This window comes from Cervus canadensis, chromosome X, assembly GCF_019320065.1.
Source record: "Cervus canadensis isolate Bull #8, Minnesota chromosome X, ASM1932006v1, whole genome shotgun sequence".
NCBI classification, from domain to species: Eukaryota; Metazoa; Chordata; class Mammalia; order Artiodactyla; family Cervidae; genus Cervus; species Cervus canadensis.
Genome location: NC_057419.1, coordinates 110,959,869 through 110,965,997, shown reverse-complemented (window position 1 = coordinate 110,965,997; position 6,129 = coordinate 110,959,869). Strand labels below are relative to the sequence as shown.

The following is a 6,129-nucleotide window of genomic DNA, read 5'->3' as shown; positions in this document are numbered from 1 at the left end:
AAAAAAAAATGCAATCAGGTGAAAACAGGAACTGTTCTAGAAAGGGGCAGAACCCAGAAGAATCACACAAAGTCTCTATGCTAAAATGCTTAGATATGCTTAGCTCCCAGGAGAGAGCAACTAACACACATATAATTAATTACCTTACAAGGCAGTCAGCATAACAACAAGGCATTATGAAAGCACAGAGTGAGTGGGGCATCTACCAAACCCAGCCGTGGGGTTGGGGGTGGTCAGGGAAGCCCCTTCTCAGAGCAGGTGGTGGTGGCAGAGTTTTGAAGGCCAGTGGTCATTAGTCAAGTGAGTTGGGAGGGGCTAAGAATTCCTGGCAGAGGGAACAAATACAAAGACAGACAGGCTTGAGACAATCAGACCAGTTGAGAGACGCATCCAGTTTGGAATGCTTGGCACACAGATCTGCAGGGGTGGGATGAGACATGAAGTCGTGAAAGTTGCTAGTAGGCTAGATCGTGTGGCACCTCGTGGACCATGGAAAGGCTTGCCACCATCCTATGTGCCTGGGGGGAAATATGCATTTTCAGTGAGGGACCCGACCCAGTTGGCATTTTAGAAAGAGCTCAGTGGCTGCACTGTGAAGACTGTGTGGTGGCTGCAAGTACAAGACTAGAGAAGGAGGATGACATCTGAGATGTCAGCTATCCCAAGCAATGTCAAGAGCCTAAAGAGGCAATGACACAGTGAACAGAGAAAAAGCAGACTTCAAAGCTACTGTGGATATAGAATTCATAAAACATGATTATGGACTGGAGATGGAAGGTAAGGAAGAGGCAGGTGTCAAAGAGTACTCTAGGGTTTTTGACTTGGGCAACTGGATTGTTGGGGTGGTGTTGTTCATCAAGAAGGGAACCGTGGGGGGAATTCCCTGGTGGTCCAGTGATTAGGACTCTGCACTTTCACTGCTCAGGACCCAGGTTCAATCCCTGGTCAGGGAACTAAGGTCCCATCAGCAATGAGGCACGGAAAAAAGAAAAGACAGGGAACCTCAGAGTGCATTTTCCCAATATTCTATTTTTACAGGTGAGGAAAGTAAACTCACCCAACATCATTCAAAAAGTGAGTGACGACTGGCACTACAAGCCAAATATTTTCCGATTCTTTGCCAACTAATCATTTCATATTTGTGCACATTCAGTCTTGAATATGAGGGGAGGTGGAGATGATCTAGAATTACTAGGTTTGGGATATGGAAGAGGGACCTGATATGGAGTCAGGGATTCTGGAGTGAAGAGCAAAGAGACAGTAACTGCAGTCTTGGGGGGGCGGGTAGATTAAATAAGATGTGATGCCCTGGGAAGGATGCATAGAAGGAGATGAGGAGGCTGAGGACGAAATCTTGAGAAATGCTAACATTTATAATAGAGGAAGAAGAGGGAGTGAAGGAGAGGAAATAGTATCTTTCTGCTAGCATCTTTTATTCTGTTTCAGTAACTTACATTGTTGAAAGGCATCACCTTTTGAGATGAGCTTAAAGAGAGTAACCACCTCTTCCCTTTTCACTTTTTTGTAAATCCATTAGCAGGAAATTACATCCATAAGCAGCAACAGAATTTTCCAGTAGGAACAGACCCTATCAAGTGGAATATGTGAAGGGTATCCATGGTCAAAAGTAATGGTGTCATAAGGGTGGAGCCTAATTACCTTCATCTGAGAAGGGAGCAGTTAACAGCGTTTGCCACTATTAATCGTTATCGTCATCATCATCAACATAGCAACTATTATTTACATTTACTCTTTATGATTATCTCAAAATGCAGCCATTATGAACTTATTCTATTTTATAGATGACAAAAGCCCAGTATATGGAAAGTAGAACCTGCTCAGGTTCACACAGGCAGTAGAAGAATTTACATTTGAACACATTTAATAATTCAACAAATATGACTGAAAAGAATGGAAGTACTTCCCTGGTGGTCCCGTGGCTAAGTCTCTTGAGCTCCCATTGCAGGAGGCCCGGGTTCGATCAGGGAATTGGTCAGGGAACCAGATTCCGCATGCCACAACTAAGAGCTGGTACAGCCAAATAAATATATAATTAAATAAAGAAAAGACTCGAGCACCTCCTATGATGGACCACACTCTAGAAAGGTGTTCTCTGAAGTCAGATACACAAGTCTCAGGGATGGGCAAAGCAAGCGGATGTGGGAAGGACAGATTGGAACTCCAATTACATTTATTTCTTTCATACTTTTTTATTTGTATGCTTATGTTTATTTTAGAATATAATTTAAATCTATTAGTAAAGATTTACATACACACAATTGTACACAAATAAATATATACACTCAGGTAGAGGTGTGTGATCAAGAGGTTTGTAGATGACCGGGTGTACAAACAGTGATAAACAAAACCTCACTAGCCCTGACCTCGTATAAATTACACGTAATGCTGTCTGTCTCGTGAACCCATGTTCCTGAGTCTATTTTTTACCACCTTGAAGTACACAAATCCTTTGTACTGTTTGGACCGAAGCACAGGCCATGGATTTAATTTAAAATATAGTTTTGTGAACAATCTATTTTCTAGACATTTATCCTCAGAGGCTATTTCTCATTGTCAGAAGAATATCAGGGGTATCTGTGTTTGAATCAGCACCTTCCATTACTCATTTTTAGCAATGATGATTTTTTTATAGTTCAAACATGAAAAGAATTTTAAAATTTGAAATACGTACCAGATAGCTGACCACATTACAGGTTAGCTTCATTTTCCCACATTCCCTAAGCACTACTTTGCTTTAATATGTTGAATCCTCCATTGTCTCAGACATTCATCAAATGTTTGAGAGCATTCTGCATTCTAAGCCCTGTTCCAGGCACTAAGGAATTCAACTTGTATGTTAGCCTATCTCCAGTTTTTGTCTTTTCCAAAAGTTAAATGCTAGGTAAAGCTTTACTTATCTGGGTATTATTTTTTCCCTTTCTCTGAGTCCCTTTCTCTGGTTGTGGCCACCACAACCAACAACAAAAAAGAAGGCCCTGTTAGGGGCTCAAGTTTTAATTGTCAGATATGAACAGAGCAAATACACAGGAATTAACTTTACTGATAGACATGAAGTCACAGGTGCAGAAGTGGTTTCCCTTTTGATGGCTATGAGCTACGCTTTGAATTTTTAGAGTGCAAAGATCAGAATGTGTCTGAATTACCAAACATCTGCCCTGCCAGTATGATAGAGTTTCAAGAGAGCCCAATTCAACTAAGAGCCAACAATGCCAAACTATAAGACTCCTGGAACCAGTGAGATGAGACAATGAAGCCTATAACCATCCTGATCTTTCTAGTTGTGTGGCCAAATCTGAGCAGTGTTTGAGTCTAAGACTTAACTCGATGAAAGCAAATTTTTCTTTCATAAAATGTCTGAAAGGTGAGCTGAGAGCCACTCTCAGTGTACAATAGGGTGACAGGATTGAGATGGCTGACTGGCTGGCTGGACTAGACAATGAATACGAATACTTCAGCCTATCAAGTAGCAGGATTCTTGTGAACTTAATCAAAATTGATCAAACACTAGACTTCTAACTGTGCTCTTTTGTTTGACTAAAGCTGATGAGTGTTTTCTGGACTGGTTGTGTCTTGCTGCTCTCTCAATAGCTAACAGATTACTTCTCCCTCTTGTTATCACCACCATTACCATCACCACCAACAAAATTATGCAGCCAACACATAAATGGATTCAGATTCCAAGACTCACAACTGAAATAATGCCAAAGTCTTTGATCGTAGTAGTAACAACTGGCTCCCGCTTAAAAATCCATTTTATCAGCATTTACTATGTACGTGTTACTTACACACAGGACTAGCTCAAATTTTGGATAGAAGTAACCTTCTTGTGTTTCTTCTAATGAAAGAGCATGCCAAATAGATCTACATGTTCATGGTCTATTTAAAATTAGAGAGAGAATTTCCAGTAAAATGGGTGTGGTATAATTCAGCATATGTGGATAAGAGGCACCAAAACGGAGGCTCTCTGAGGACAGGAACATTGGTTTGGTTCCCTGTGTGTACTCTGCTTTATATAATAGCTGGCACATGGTAAGCAGTCAATAAATATTGTTTTGAATGAATGAATGGATATAAGACTGTCCACTAGATTAATCTGACTCCCTCTCCTCTGCCTTCAATCAGTTAGAATGCTCATTTCCAGAAAATTAACTCCTTAGTTCCCACCACACACACATTACTTCACCAACTTAACTGCCCTGACACTACTGTCCTCAAAAAGGCCTGCTTGCACAGTTGGCTCCTTGCCTGGTGTCTGGAATTAGGCTGGCAAACAGTTCCCTAAAATGATATGAAATGATAAAGGTGACTTGGTGCATTTAAACAATTTTGAACAAACAAGGTGGTTCATGCCAAATACCTATCCGTTTTCCTTCTGGGTATCTGGAATTTTGGCATATATCAGGCAGATAGATGGTGCCTATGTGACTAGCCCTCAGTAGAAACCCTGGGTCCTGGGTCCCTAATGAGAGTCCTGGATAGACAACCTTTCCCATGTGTTGTCATGCTTCTTGCTGGGGAAACAAATATGTCCTCTTGGAAAGAACCCTTGGAGACTTGCGCCTGGTTTCCTCCAGATTTCTTCCCATGTACCTTATCCTCAAGCTGGCTTTGTTGTTTATCTTTTCACTGTAATAAATCATAAATAGAAGCAAGACTGTATGCTAAACCCTGGGAGTCCTTCTAGTGAATCACCGAGCTTGGGAGTAGTCTGGGCAACTCCTGACACATCTTCTACTACATACTCATCATGAAATAAATAAAATAGCCTCAGATCCACCTGAGACTGTCAGCTCCATGGGGCAGTAACCTTGCTGGTTTCATTTACCACAGTATCCTCAGCATCAAACACAGTGCCTGGCACACTGACTGTGAATATTTAAAATATTGGGTTGGCCAAAAGGTTTATTCTGGGTTTTCAGTAAGATGTTATGAAAAACTTGAATGAACTTTTTGTCCAACCTAATATAGCAGAAAGTGAAGAACTAAAGAGCCTCTTGATGAAAGTGAAAGAGGAGAGTGAAAAAGCTGGCTTAAAACTCAGCATTCAAAAAACAAAGATCATGGCATCAGGTCCCATCACTTCATGGCAAACAGATGGGGGAAAAATGGAAACAGTGACAGACTTTCTTTTCTCGGGCTCCAAAATCACTGCAGATGGTGACTGCAGCCATGAAATTAAAAGGCACTTGCTCCTTGGAAGAAAACCTATGAACAACCTACACAGCAGATTAAAAAGCAGAGATATTACTTTGCCAACAAAGGTCTGTCTAGTTGAAGCTATGGTTTTTCCACTAGTCATGTATAGATGTGAGAGTTGGACCATAGAGAAAGCTGAGCACTGAAGAACTGATGCTTTTGAACTGTGGTGTTGGAGAACTCTTGAGAGTCCCTTGGACTGCAAGGAGATCCAACCAGTCAATCCTCAAGGAAATCAGTCCTGAATATTCATTGGAAGGACTGATGGTGAAGCTGAATCTCTAACACTTTGGCCACTTGATGTGAAGAACTAACTCCTTGGAAAAGACCCTGATGTTGGGAAAGATTGAAGGCAGGAGGCGAAGGGGCCGACAGAGGATGAGATGGTTGGATGGCATCACCAACTTGATGGACATGAGTCTGAGCAAGCTCCAGGAGTTGATGATGGACAGGAAAGCCTGGCGTGCTGTCCATGGAGTCTCAAAGAGTTTGACACAACAGTGACTGAACTGAACTGAATATCTGTGCAACACACGAGTTAATGAAAGAATACATAAACTAGAGAACTATGTATGGAAAATTAATACCTTAAGACTACATGTACAAACTCATTGTTAAAGGCAGAAATATGGGTAACCCAATATTAGTTCTGATTTTTATACCTCAGTGTCCAACAATTTCTTATGGAATATTTATCTAAAATTATAACAGAGCTAATTAGAAAATACAGTCTAATAGATTCAGGTTTTTTCTCTTGCCTTTAGCATAGCACCTGATATATATAAGGCACTCAAATGTAGTTATTTAATAAACAAATTAATGAAGATATATATCAAGTTCAAACTCTATAATGAAATTGCTACATTAGTTTGCTCTCAGAATAAGAAATCAGTCTGGACTGTGAAAATCTAT

At 40.7% G+C, this 6,129-nt stretch overlaps 1 protein-coding gene and 1 non-coding gene across 5 annotated transcripts in view; one reads left to right on the top strand and one right to left on the bottom strand.

Moving 5' to 3' along the window:
• The window catches only part of FGF13 (fibroblast growth factor 13), a 532,825-nt gene that overhangs the window by 119,775 nt on the left and 406,921 nt on the right, over window positions 1–6,129 (bottom strand). The gene's annotated exons all lie outside the window — the stretch shown is intronic.
• TRNAE-UUC lies at window positions 881–953 on the top strand. The gene has a single exon. It is a non-coding gene; the product is annotated as a tRNA-Glu (tRNA).